The sequence below is a fragment of the Cebus imitator genome, unplaced genomic scaffold, assembly GCF_001604975.1.
Source record: "Cebus imitator isolate Cc_AM_T3 unplaced genomic scaffold, Cebus_imitator-1.0 Scaffold57, whole genome shotgun sequence".
In the NCBI taxonomy this organism is placed as follows: Eukaryota; Metazoa; Chordata; class Mammalia; order Primates; family Cebidae; genus Cebus; species Cebus imitator.
This window is the reverse complement of record NW_016107372.1, coordinates 912,194-926,710: the sequence shown is the minus strand read 5'-3', so window position 1 is coordinate 926,710 and position 14,517 is coordinate 912,194. Positions and strand designations below refer to the sequence as shown.

The window sequence follows — 14,517 nt, the reverse complement described above, 5'->3', positions numbered from 1 at the left end:
AGGAGCTGGGATTACAGGCACCTGCCACCACATCCAGCTGATTTTTGTACTCTTAGTAGAGATGGGGTTTCACATGTTGGTTGGCCAGGCTGGTTTCAAACTCCTGACCTCACATCCTAGACTTCTACATCCATCAGAACACCAAGTACTACCTCCTAAATATTTTTTTTCTAATGGATTCACTTTTACCTATACCCAATCCTAGCTCAGGCCCTCATTACCACTTCTCAGAATGAGAACAACCCCCTACTGGCCTCACGGCCTTCAATTTGGCCTTCCTCTCAACCACAGCACTCACCAGGATCAGAGTACCAAATCTACAGTACACACTTGAGTGTGTCACTCAGTGGCTTAAAGTTTCAATGCCCACCTACCTAACCCACCCCCACTACCTTCATGTTGAAACCCAGTCTCTTTAATATGGATGGCATGGCTCTTCAAGACTAGCCCTTTGCTTATCTCTCCAACTTTATCTGATGCCAATTCCCTTCCTCAAACTCTAAGCTCTATATAATGAACTACTCATACGAAGTTCCCTAAATTCACCATGCTTTTGGTGCTACTTGCATGATTTTCCTTGAACATTTTCCCCCATCTTCCCTTGACTAAGCCTTTTTTTTTTTTTAAAGACAGCGTTTCACCATGTTGGTCAGCCTGGTCTTGAACTCCCGACCTCAGGTGATCCGCCCACCTTGGCCTCCAAAGTGCTTGGATTACAGGCATGAGCCACCACGCCCGGCCTTCACTTGACTAAGTCTTATTCATGTTTCACGTCTCACTCTTCCGTAGTTGTCTGTTTTTTTGTGTCTCTTTCCAGGACTATAAACTCACTGACAGTAAGGACCACAGATTATTCAATGTCTCATTCTCACTGTACTCAGTAATTATTTACTCTCGATAAGTATTTATTGAATAAACAAAGTTTCATTGAGATTTAGAGCAGGTTGGGTGAGTCTGAGGGTGTGTGCTGGGTGGGCGGATGGGCGGGGCAAAAGATAACTAGAGTTCAAGCTTCAAAGGTAGAGTCCTTCAATTGCAGTATGCAGGTGGGGCTAAACAAGTGGCTTTTGAAGTGGAATAGAAATGAAGGTCACTGGGGCAGAGAATACAAGGGAACTCTGACCCCATAGATGGGATGAGTGGCAGTTGTGTTGCCCAGAAGAAGTCAGGTCAGGCACTAGGTGGGGTGGGGAGGGAAGCTGTGAGTCAGACTCCAAAGTCCTTTCAGAGATGGTCTGATTAAGGCAGGGACGTTCCTCCATCCTACATCCAAGCTTCACAGAGGATAGGAAGGGAAATAAAAGTGATGGGACTCACAGGGAGCCAGGGCTGACTCAAGAATGAAGACACTGCCTTATATCTGCCTGAGATCTGTGGGCCGTCATTAGAGAATGAAGGGCCTCTGTTCAAAAGCATTTCATGATGAACAGGTGGGAGAATTTGCTAGAAAATGGTTGTGGCTACAGACAGGTTTTTTTTGTTTGTTTGGTTGGTTGGTTGGTTTTGAGAAGTTTCACTATTCTTGCCCAAGCTGGAGTGCAATGGCACCATCTTGGCCCACTGCAACCTCTGCCTCCCGGGTTCAAGCGATTCTCCTGCCTCAGCCTCCCAAGTAGCTGGGACTACAGATACACAATGCCCAGCTAATTTTTGTATTTTTTAGTAGAGACCAGGTTTCACCACGTCGGTCAGTCTGGTTTTGAACTCCTGACTTCAGGTGATCCGCCCACCTCCGCCTCCCAAAGTGCTGGGATTACAGGCATGAGCCACCCCGCCCAGCCTACAGAGAAGTATTTTAATAGATGAACAGGTGGAAGAATTTTCTAGAAAGTGGTTGTGCCTACAGAGAAGTATTTTAATAGAAAAGTATTCCCAGAGAGCCCAACAGAAGGGTTTAGAAGATATCTCCAAGGGTAAATTCAAGTGGTCAAATGACATGCTTTCTTCCAGTTTGGTTTCGGAATTTGTTACAAACCCCTGTATCAGAAATTTCTACTGTCTTGCTGCTATAATTCTCAGCTGTTTCTCCCAGTTAAGACATTGATTTGGACTCTTACTCTTACCCTTAAAGCAAAGCAATCAAAGCCCTACATATGGGATAACTCACCCCTAGGGATTCTTTTATTCTGTGGGAAACTGAGTCCACATTTGTTTTTGAGGAATGTCAGCACAATAAAAGCCTCTCTTTGGGACTACGGTTACAAAGAATTCTCATCTTAAAAAAAAAAGGCCGGGAGCGATGGCTCACACCTGTAATCCCAGCACTTTTGGAGGCTGAGGTGGGCGGATCACCTGAGGTGGGGAGTTCATGATCAGCCTGACCAACATGGAGAAACCCCATCTCTACTACAAATACAAAATTAGCTGGGTGTGGTGGCACACACCTGTAATCCCAGCTACTCGGGAGGCTGAGGCAAGAGAATCACTTGCACCCAAGAGGTGGCGGCTGCGGTGAGCTGAGATAGCACCATTGCACTCCAGCCTGGGCAACAAGAGCGAAACTCCAACTCGGAAAAAAAATAAAAATAAGAGAAGAAAAAAAGCTGTGTTGGTAAAGTCCTAATGAACAAAGTTTCAAAATTTGGCATCACTTGCGGTCTCACCTGTGAGGGCTGGTCACTTTCCCCCCACCCTTTCTCGGTTAGCAAAGAGGAACTGGATGATGGCAAGCTTGCTCCTCCTCGTTTCCAAGCCTGCAGGATGTCTCCTCGACTGGTTTCTCTCTAAGTCCAGCCCCACAAGGCCTGTGGCCTCCTTCTCAGTGAGAACAACTGGTTTTCTAACAGCATCCAATATGATTGAGATAGACTGCGCTTGGTTGGGGTGGACTTTACTTTTAACGTGCTGACATTTTACTTACATTTCATATTTTGTAGTGAGGTTTTCCACCTATCTGCCTATCTAGGTTAGTGAGCAATGTTAATCTAGTTTTCTTTTTTTGTGTTGCATTTATTGGGGTTGTGGTATCATGCCAATAATCAGAATAACATTAGCATCTGGACAGGCAAGGTGGTTCAAGCCTGTAATCCCAGCACTTTGGGAGGCCAGGATGGGTGGTTCACCTGAGGTCAGGAGTTCGAGACCAGCCTGGCCAACATGGTGAAACCTCATTTCTACTAAAAATACAAAAATTAGCCGGATGTGGTGGTGGGCACCTGAAATCCCAGCTACTTGGGAGACTGAGGCAAGAGAATTGCTTCAACCTGGGAGGCAAAGGTTGCAGTGAGCCAAGTTGGTGCCATTGCACTCCAGCCTGGGTGACAGAGTGAGACTCCATCTCAAAACAAGCAAAAATCAGTATCTTCCTCCACCCCTCCCCGTCTCATCTTGTTAGAAATGCAGAATTAGGGGTCCACTCCAGACCACTAAAACCATTATCTACATTTCCACAAGATCCTCTGGAAAATCGCATTACAAATTCACATAGTTCGAGAAGCTGCCCCAGGCCTATTCCTGAAAAACACTCCTTCCATAATCTCAGGAGCAAGCGACCTGGCTCTCCAACCGCCCGCTCTTCTTTCCAGCTCACTCTCTTACCATGCCTAACCCAGCTGAACCTTGATCCTGCCACCTTCACATGGACCACTCTCCCACCGCCCACAACCCCTCCTCACTCCCTCCTGGACAGGCGTGGATTCAACATTCTGCCGTAATTATTACTACCTTATTGTACCTTTACCTTCCTTTCCTCTGCCTCCCTCCATGGAACTATCTAGCAAAAACAACCCTGGTGGAATCGAATTCGTCACCTTCCCAGCAAAATGTGGCTGCCGAAAAACACAGAATAAGCCAGCTGACTGGTCCTTTTCATACCTACTCCTCCCGCCCCGACCTTGCAGCACCTCCTCCCTCCCTGTACTGAGCAAATAAATGAGTGAATGTTCTTCCTGTTTCTCTGAGAAAATGGAAGCCCTCGGAAGGGACTGTCTGCAAGTTCCAGGAACCTCGCCTGCCTGGCTCCCTGCCTCCTGCCCACATTCTCTGCCTGCCCTCCTGGTACCATGACCTCACCTGCCTTGCTCCTATCCAAGGCCACACCTTCCAGTGCACTCTGCGTCCTTCCCTTCTCACTCATTCAGGGACAGCTCTCCAGAAAACAGCCCACGACCCTCATCGTCACATTTTCCCTCTCTACTCAATCATTCCCACCAGCATTTAAGCTGGAAGAGCGCCCAATCCAAAACCAGAGCTAAATGAAATAAAACGAAACATTTGCTTGGACCCCACATTCCCTCCAGCCACCACGCCATTTATCTACTCCTCATTAGAAACAAAATGTCATGAAAATGTCTACACCAACGATCTCTCTTTCTAGAGTCCCCATTCTTTCTAGAGACTTTCTAGGTCTTGTCTGTCCGTCCTTCTTTCCCTCTTTCCTTCCTTCCTTTCTCCCTCGCTCGCTCTCTGTCTTTCTCTCTTTTTTTTTTTTTTTTTTTTTTTTTCTCTCTCTTTTTTTTTTTTTTTTTTTTTTTTTTTTTTTTTTTTTTGAGACAGAGCTGTGTGCTCTGTAGCTCAGGCTGGAGTGCAATAGCACAATCTCAGCTTGCTGCAAACTCCGCCTCCTGGGTTCAAGCGATTCTCCTGCCTCAGCCTCCCCAATAGCTGGGATAACAGGTGCATACCACCATGGCTGGCTAATTTTTTGTATTTAGTCGAGACAGGGTTTTGTGATGTTGGTCAGGTCGGTCTTGAACTCCTGACCTCAGGAGATCCACCTGCCTCCGCCTCCCAAAGTGCTGGGAATAGAGGCGTGAGCTACCACATCCAGCCAGTCTCATTCTTTCTAAAGACCACTCCAATCAGGTCTTGCCACTTATCTGTCCACCGAAACAACTCTTACCAAGGAGTGGCCTCGCTGGAGCTGAGACCAATGACCAATAGTAAGCTTACTTAAATACAAGCCGCATTTGGCAGCAGAGATCCATCCTCCCCACTGAAAGGTGTCCCCGGTCTTCCAGCAGATGGCTTCCTTCCTTCCTATTTTATTTTCTGAGACATAGGCTCGCTCTGTCACCTAGGCTGGAGGGCAGTGGTGTGATCTTGGCTCACTGCAATTCCACCTCCCTGGTTCAAACAATTCTCCTGCCTCAGCCTCCTGAGTAGCTGGGATTACAGGTGTGCACCACCATGCCCCACTAATTTTTGTATTTTTAGTAGAGACGAGGTTTCACCATGTTGGCCAGGCTGGTCTCAACCTCCTGGCCTCAAGTGATCTACCTGCCTCTGCCTCTCAAGGTGCTGGGATTTTAGGCGTGAGCCACCGTGCCTGGCCCGATTTTCCTGGATATCTTCCTACCACACCGGATCCTCCCTCTCAGGGTTCTTTGCTGGTTCCTAATCATTCCCTGACCTGTCATTGCTGGGGGACTGGGCTTAGCGCTAACACTCACATCCTAAAGAATCTCACTGTCCAGAGGTTTTACCTATTCTGAGAACTGCCAAAATACTGTCTCTGGCCCAGACTTCTCCTCTGAACTCTTTTTGAGACAGTGTCTTGCTCTGTTGCCCAGGCCTGAGGGCAATGGCAAGCTCTCGGCTCACCGCAACTTCCGCCTGCTCGGTTCAAGCAATTCTCCTGTCTCAGCCTCCCAAGTAGCTGAGATTACAGATGCATGCTGCCATGCCCGGTTAATTTTTGTATTTTTAAGTAGAGATGGGGTTTCACAATGTTGGTTAAGCTGGCCTCAAACCCCTGACCTCGTGATCAGCCTCCCAAAGTGCTAGGATTACAGGCGTGAGCCACTGCACCCAGCTTCCTCTGAACTTGGGTGTCCAACAGGCAGCTCAAACTTTATATGTCTCTAAATAAATCCCCAAATTCCTTCCTTCACACCTGTTTCTCCTTAAATTTTCCCCATATCACCAAATTGTATCTTCCAGATGCTTGAGAAAAAAAAAATTAGAAATCAGGAAAATCCTTTTAGCTTTTTTTTTTTTTCTTGAGTCAGGGTCTTACTCTGTGGCCCAGGCTGGAGTGACAGCGGCACAGTCACAGCTCACTGGAGCCTTGACTCTCCAGACTTAAGTGATCCTCCCACCTCGGCCTCTTAAGTAGTTGGGACTACAGGCACATGCCACCATGCCTGGCTAATTTTTATTTTTTCCAGAGATAGGGGTCTCACTATGTTGCCCAGGCTGGTCTCCAACTCCTGGTCTCAAGTGATCCTCCTGCCTTGGCCTCCCAAAGTGTTAGTGAGCCACCTTTTATTATTATTATTAATTATTATTGAGACTGAGTCTCCCTCTATTGCCCAGGTTGGATTCCAGTGGCGCAATCTCAGCTCACTGCAATCTCTGCCTCCCAAGTTCAAGCGATTCTCATGACTCAGTCTCCCGAGTAGCTGGGATTACAGGTGCCCTCCACCATGCCCGGCTAGGTTTTGTATTTTTAGTAGAGACAGCCTTTCACTATGTTGGCCAGGTTGATTGGGAACTCCTGACCTCAAAGGATCCTCCCACCTCTGCCTCCCAAAGCGTTGGGATTACAGGCATGAGCCATCTTTTAAATGTGTCTAGAGGTGACCATTTTACTCTTCTACTGCCACCACCCAGAACCGAGCGTTATCTTCTGGCAGGCTGATTTCAATAGCCTTCTCGTTGACCCCCTGCTGAAACCCTTAGGCCCTTTGGACTGGTCCTCATACCACAGCCACAGGGATCCTTCTGAAATGTCAGTCCATGTCCTTTCTCTGCTCAAAACCCTTCAAATTGCTTCCCAACTCCTTGAGAGTAAAAACAGGAAGGCCTAACTTTGGTCTCTAGGGCCCCACTCCTTCCTTATTTCCTGCCCTCTCTGGGGCCTCAAGCCAGCACATTCTGGCTTCAGGGCCTTGGTCCTTCGGGTCCCTCTGCTGTTCCATACAGAAAGCTCCCAGGCCCTCTCTCTCCAGGAAGCCGCTCCCTGGAGGAGCACTGCAAATAACAACAGCCTGCCTTCTCTCTCCTCCTCACCTAGTGGTGTTTTTCTCCAGGGCACTTAAAACTGTCCAGTATTGGGCCAGGCACAGTGGCTCACGCCCGTAATCCCAGCACTTTGGGAGGTCGAGACAGGTGGATTGCCTGAGGTCAGGAGTTCGAGACCAGCCTGACCAATATAAAGAAACCCCATCTCTACTAAAAATGCAAAAATTAGCCAAGCGTAGTGACAGGCGCCTGTAATACCAGCTACTTGGGAGGCGGAGGCAGGAGAATCGCTTCAACTCGGGAGGCGGAGGTTGCAGTGAGCACTCCAGCGTGGGCAACAGAGCGAGACTCCGTCTCAAAAAAACAAAAAAAAAAACCCACAAAAAAACCTGTCCAGTATTATAGATATTTAGGTTTATTAGTCAATTATTTGTCAACTGTTTGCGCCAGAAGCAGAGACTGTTTCGATCACTGCCCCACCCCCTGGCATACAGGAGGTGCTTAAAAAGTAGCTCAATTACACATTAATAACAAAGAAACAAAAGTACACACATAAGGCATTTGTATGTGCCAGTCTCCACTGTCAGAGCTTTGTAATGCACTGTCCCGTTCACTCCGAGGGGCCCGTGGGAGGAACCACTATATTATTACACATTTTTTTTTAATGTGCGAGGAAATCCAGGCACAGGGACGTGAAACAGCCCACAGATAGCAAATGGTGGAGTAGGATTTAAATCCAGGTTGCTGATTTAAATAGGAATGTTCCCATTAATCTGGAACGTTCCGGCACTTTCTATGCTGTGTCCCCCTAGATGCTAAAATGATCTGATCGCAAGAAAGAATCGGTCTGCACAAAGTGGGCTGCGGGCCTTCCGCAGAAACAAGCTTGAAGAGTTGAGGAAGCGGTCGTTGAAAGTGAGCGTGCGATTCCCGTAGGAAGAGCGCTCAGGCGGAGAAGGGGCTGAGCCCCGCCTCGGAAGCCGCAGCGGAGGAAGAGGAACTGCGGACTCGGCTTCTCCTTTTCTCTGCGGCCCCTCCCGTTGGGGCCTGGCGCCGACTCGCAGCGCACTGAGTCCGCCGGCCGCCCGGGGGCGCCCGAGGCGGAAGGGGGCGTTGCGGCGCCGCCCGACGTCGCGTCCTCGGCGGCTGCGCAGTGCGCACGTCAAAGCCGGGGTCGGGCCGCGAGTGGGGCGCGGGGATCTGGGAGCGGCGCGGCCTGGGAGACACAGAGCCTTCAGGCGCCGGGGCGGTGGCATAGGCGAAGACTAAGGCGGCGTCGGGTCCCGCAGCTGCAGCCGCAGCCCGAGCGAGCGCAGTAGCGCGGCGGCCGCCGCGGGAGCCCCTGGGCCGCCGTCCGCCCGCGCAGCCGCCGCCGCAGCCGCGGGAGCCCGTCGCCTGGAGCAGGAGCGGGCGGAAGACAACGGAGGGGCCGAGCGTCCGAGCCACGCCGCGGGGACCAAACGAGCAGCCCGAGGCGGCGGCGGCCGAGGACGGGGACGGCGACGACGCGGAGGCAGAGAAGGGAACGCCCAGCCCAGCCCCGTGAGTGACCCCCGGCTCGGCCCTACTCGTGGCGCGGACGCCCGCCCAGCTTCCGCCTGCCCCGCCGGGCCCTCACTGGCCCCGGGGCTGCCTCCATTTTCTCGGGTGGCGGCTGCCTCAGCCCGGCTTGGCCCCGGAGCCCGCGGGAGCATCCGGGCCCGGCCTGCCCTCTCCGTCTGCCTCGGCCCGGGTCCCTCGTTGAGACGCTCCTCTTGTCTTCGTCGGCGCGGGGCGCCCGGGGGCCTGCGGTCCAGGCGCTCCTGCCGGGGGCCCCCTCTGTGGTTCTCAGGCCGGGCTGGTGGCGCCGGGCGGCCCGGGCCGGAGCCGGGAGGGCGGGGAAGTGCGGGCCGGGCCAACTGTCACCGGCAGCACCCGGGCTCCAGCGCCTCGCTCCCGCCCCTGGTAAACTTCCTGTTGTCGGGAGGCGGATACCAGCTTTGTGATCAGTTCAGGGAAATGCCTAACTGATTTCTGGTTAGGAATTGTGCGGTCGGAGCGTTCTCGAGTGCAATGGAACCAGCCCGAGCGCGGACTGCGTGCAGGCGCAGTAGTCGGCCGGCGCCGGAGGGATTCAAAGGTGAAGCCAGCCCCTGTCCCCTCCCCCGAGGAGCTTAGACTCTGGTGTGGGAGATAAGACGTGTACACAAATAACTGCGATACCGGGAGGGAGGTGGTAAGTCCTGTGAAAGGACAGAGAACTAGAAGGGCACCCGGCGGAACCGAACCGATCACTTCTGCCTGGCAGAAACCTGGAAGGCTTCCTGGGCGAGGGGTGCCGAGCAGAGTCTTGAAGGCCTGATGGGATTTAGGAGAGGAGGGTTGCCGAAGAGTGTGGAAGGGCAGCAAAAACGAGAAGACAAAGCCTAGAAATCATGGATCATGCCGTTTGTTTGCATGGTGCAGGGGGCGGGGGGTATTGGGCTAAAGAGGTATTTTGGGGCCAGATCCTTGAATGCTGTAGAGGAGCTATTTGAGCAGCATTCTAAGAGAAACCTAGAGCTCATTTCTCAGTGACTCATAAGCCCGGAAATGTAGGCTAGGGGATATTAAAGGCGCTCTTGTGAAAGAAGGAAGAAGGAAGCCCAGTCAGGAGTTGACATTCTGTGCCTTGAATATAATGCAGTTGAGATCGATTTTGACAGCTTCCCAGATATTCCCATGCCCAGGCTAAGCAAAGTACTTTTGCAGAAAGCCTCATTAGATGTCAGGCACTTAAGAGGTAATGGAAAGGTGTGTATAAAATACGCTCATCTTCATACAGAAGGTTTTTTTGTGCGTTCGCTGACGCTAAAATGCATAAAACTTCTTGCACTTTGTGTTAAGTGTCTACACTTTGGAATTACCAAACTAAACCCACATTCTTTGAGGTGGCATTTGTGTAAAATAATATAAATTGATGATTTTTTAAAAAATCAAATGGTCGTTAATATTCTGATACAGAAAGCCGGACGTAGACCTTTTTGTAGAAAGGGTAAATCTTTATTTGTTTTTATTTTGTATTAATTATGAAATCTTTATAGTAGAGCCAGAAGTGAAAGTGTTTAGCCCTATTTTGTGGTTTCTTCAAATTGCTAGCAAGTAATTAGCAGTTGTATTTGAAATCTAGACTCTGTGATCTGTGAAAGCAGCTTAGGGCCTATGTTTTGTAAGCATGCACTTGTTGTTTGCCTGTATGACAAGTGAATGCCACCTTTTTGCAGTTTAAAAATTTTCTGCTTTTCGAAATAATGCCTGATCTTTGTCAAAGCTTGCAAAATGCAGGGAGTACTAGAAAATCTTTAAAACATTGTTTGTAATCTTAACACATAGATTTGGTTACTGTCAACGTTTTTGCACTTTTTCTGTGTATTTTTTTCTCTGCATAACGAAATATATTGTATGCATATAATACACATCTCTTATTAAGCTTTTCTTGTCATTAAATATCTTTATATAAAAATATTTTTACTCAACAATGGAAGTCTTCTGTGTTATGTTTTTCTGACAAAGTTGTATTTTTTTTTTTTTAACCTCAGATGAAGTGCAGTAGTTATGCTTAATTACTACTGTGGACAGAACTTTTTTCTAAAGGCTACTTATTTGATATTTATTTATTTAGAGACTATCTTGCTCTGTTACCCAGGCTGGAGTGCAGTGGCACAATCTCAGCTCACTGCAACCTCGGCCTCCTGGGTTCAGGCAGTTCTCCTGCCTCAGCCTCCTGAGTAGCTGGGATTACAGGCACGTGTCACCACACCCGGGCAATTTTTGTCTTTTTAGTAGAGATAGGGTTTCTCTATGTTGGCCATTCTGGTCTCGAACTCCTGACCTTGCGATCTGCCCACCTTGGCCTCCCAAAGTGCTGGGATTACAGACGTGAGCCACCATGCCCGGCCCTTGAAGTATGTTTATTACTTTCTCTGTAAGATTTGGTTCCTCTTGCTTGTTGAATAAAGTTTTTATTACTTGGCAGGATGTGTGTTGTCATACTGTCTCCCACAGACGGTGATGCAGCGCCCCTTCCCACCCCCCCTTCATTCCTGAAAAATAGTCTCTATACTAGGCCCATTCGTATAGGTTAACTATTTTTTGAGCATAACATCACAAAGATTCATGCTGGATAGAAGTATAGAATATTTCATGAAATTATTTGTTACTGTAACAAATGGGTGGTATTTGCTTTCTTTTTCTTTTTTATTTTTTTAGGGATGGGGTTTCTCCATCTTGGTCAGGCTGATCTCGAACTGCCTTCCTCAGGTGATCCGCCTGCCTCAGTCTCCCAAAGTGTGTTTTGTATTTTGAGACAGGTTCTTGCTCTGTCACTCAGGCTGGAGTGCAGTGGTGTGAACATGGCTCACTGCAACCTCAACCTCCTGGGCTCAAGCCATCCTCCCACCTCAGCCTCCCTGTAGATAGGACCACAGGCTCACACCACTACGTCTAGCTCGGCTAATTTTTATGTTTTTTGTAGAGACAGGGTCTTGCCATGTTGCCCAAGCTGATCTTGAACTGCGGGGATTAAGTAATCCTACTGCCTTGGCCTCCCAAAGTGCAGGGATTACAGGTGGGAGCCACCACACCTGCCTGGCTATATGTTTTTTAATTTCAAGGCAGCTTACTTTCCTTCATTAACATTTTAGACTTCAGGTTCTTGCATTGTCAGTTTTTTTCCCATGTATTTTATGTTCTAAGGTGTATTAATAAGATTTCTGTTTCATCACATATAAAGTGAGATGCTGAGTAAGGCTGTGTACGTTTCCTAAAAATATAAAAGAATTGCTGAGAAAGTCCAGTGTAAGTATAGGGTTTGGTAACTTGATTTTATTTGACTATTTGTATATTGCAAATGTGTATGCCACACAGGGTCTTTATTACCTTAGAATATTTACTAAAGTTTTCTGTTTTGATCAACTTTTGTAGGATTGTAGATTTCTTTAATTAACTGCTATACTTTCCCAAGAGGCTTTTTCCCAGATTGATGACTAATCACTCACAGGGTAGCCATCTGCCAGGAAAATACACAAATCCGACCTCCTCAACCCCACCCTCCAAAAGTAAAATTCAGTAGTAGGACAGAATTTTATTTCAGGTATTGTCTTTTGGTTATCTTTCTGGCATTGTTTCTATTCCAGCTCTATTTTATTTTTTAATTAAAAATTTTTTTAAATTAGATGGTGTCTCGCTCTGTTGCCCGTGCTGGTCTTGAACTCCTGGGCTTATGCCATCCTCCTGTCCCAGCTTTCTAAAGCAACTGAGATTATAGGTGTGAGCCACTACACCAGCCTCCAACTCTATTTTAAAAGTTCAAGGCAAGTGGGGTAGCTCATTCCTATAACCCCAGTGCTTTGGGAGGCCAAGGTGGGAGGTTTGCTTGAGACCAAGAGTTGGAGGCCAACCTGAGCAACATTGCAAGACCCCATTATCTACAAAAATAAATTAACTGGGCATGGTGGTGTGTGCTTCTAGACCTAGCTACCCAAGAGGCTGAGGAGGGATTGCCTAAGCCTAGGCGTTTGCAGCTGCAGTGAGCTATGATCACTGCATTCCAGCCTGAGTGACAGCGATTCTGCGTCTCAAAATGTTTGTATAAAATAAAAATAATAAAAATTTTCTTCTTTTTCATTGTTCCTTTTAATTGGGCATTTGATTTTATGAGTGTCTTTATGTGCTACAAAAATAGGACTGTGGAAGGTGGATTAATATGGATAACAGAAAAACTTTGGTAAACTTTTTTTTTTTTTTTGCAAACTTCGTTGTGTGATAGAATTGTGGGAAAAACAGATCAAATCTCTGAATCTCTAGGTTAAATTACTTGGGACTTGTTATTTAATTATTGAGGTGTAAAGATCTGGCATTATGAGAGCAAGTAACTAAAATTTCATGGAGATTTAGTCGCCAGTCTATCTTTTGGCCATTACTGTGAGAAGACTTATATTAGAGCCACCTTTAATTAAAGAAGGGATTGAGCTATGTGAGAGTTCTTACATTATGTGCTCTTAATAACTATCTGACCAGATCCTAACCACTACTTTTTAAAAAAATTCTCCTGCAAGGGGGTCTTGCAGTGAAAGAGACTGGGCTCGACACCCCTAATCTCTGCTTCTATCAGTCCAGAATATGGGGACGGAGCAAAGTGAAGCAAATATTTCTGCCATAGCCATTTGTAGAGTAGACCAGTCTGTGAATAAAATGATCAGTGTTCTGCTTCTGTTTCTCCGGCCCTCCAAGGATTATGCGAAGAGTTACCGCAGGCCTAGGTGGCAGATCATAGACTGGTGGCAATGAAATCAGGTTGACAGCTTGTTGCCATCTGCATTTTTGGGTGTGTGTGTTGTAGTCCTTAGTTGTGCCATTTCTGTCTCTCTGAGCTTCCCAGTCCCACTGTGCTTTTAACTTTTAAAACAGAAGGGGTGAGGGGACAGCAGAGTTGTGGTTTACAGCAGCTGTGATGTTAAGCCTGCAGAGGAAGGGAGAATGGCATGCAGAGAATTGCAAGCGGGCATTCGGGTGTGAAGTGGCTCCAAAGGAAGGAGGTAAATCCTGCCTTGGCCATTTATGTTGACCATATCCAATGCATACCTATCTGTATGATCTTTAATAGCTTTTGCCTTGGTACTTAGTATATAGTGTTTTAAGTTATAGATTGTGTCTGCTTGTTTATGTGTGTATTTGTATGCATATTTTCAAAGACTGAGAAAATCTAGTTAGCCATTATTTAGTGGCAGTTTGGTATTATATAGTAATTGTTCTTTGGTAGCATTATCCAGCAAAAATTGTTGAGGACCAAGGAAGTATGATACTGTTAAAAACATCACACACTTTATTTTGATACTATGTTTGAGAAACAAAATATACATTGTGTAACTTGATCTTAATTAAGTTCCTACTTGGTGACCTTGTCTAATGAACTGTAGCTTGCTCTTTACAGGGGCTGTGGGTTGTATAACCTTAAGCAAGTTCCTTCTGTCTGGCTTGGATTCCTTGGATGATAATAATAATAGACCATATCTGAGACGGTTGTCAGATGATTAAATGAATCGCTACATCTGACATGCTGCCATGTATCAAATGCCTAGACATAATAAGTTTTGTGATGCCAGTGATAGATTTTTCCAGGTGGAAGAAACTTTAGAATTTCAGAAACAATCTGGGCAGAATGGTTCTTTCTGCAGGTGGGGACACTAAGGCAGAGTTCAGTTCACTTTTAGCTGTAACAGGTGGAGCTTTCTGCAAAGTGAAGTCTCTTTCCTAGGGCTGTAGGGCGTATTAGCCACATGACTGAATCTGGTTCTCTTCATTCTTTGTCCAGTTTACTTGGATTAAGTTTCATACTTTATGCAGTAATGTCTTCAGACCTTTTCACTAACATTTACAAATGTTGTACTCAAAATGTATTAAATGTTCTTAGGCATATATTTCTTTTTTTAAGGTTTAGTATACTAATATTCATAATATTTGTGATGTAGCTGCTAAGTTTTTTGGGAGAGGTGTATGAAGTTGAAATAGACAAACAAGAGAGATTAACAAAATTAATTAGGTTGGGGGAACAAATTACCATTTAGATCTAAATGTTGGACAAACCTCTTAGTATTG

General features: G+C 46.9%; 1 protein-coding gene across 2 annotated transcripts in view; it reads left to right on the top strand.

Annotated features, from left to right (window-relative positions):
- The first annotated feature begins 8,058 nt into the window (after nucleotides 1-8,058).
- Nucleotides 8,059-14,517, top strand: part of CAB39 (calcium binding protein 39) — a 102,769-nt gene continuing 96,310 nt past the window's right edge. Inside the window, exon 1 of one of the 2 annotated variants that reach the window (XM_017529052.1) lies at nucleotides 8,059-8,445. The gene's annotated coding sequence lies outside the window, so the exon portion shown is untranslated. Of the gene's footprint in view, nucleotides 8,446-8,508; nucleotides 9,023-14,517 lie in introns of those variants that run through there. The other variant, XM_017529053.1, reaches the window with a different exon arrangement.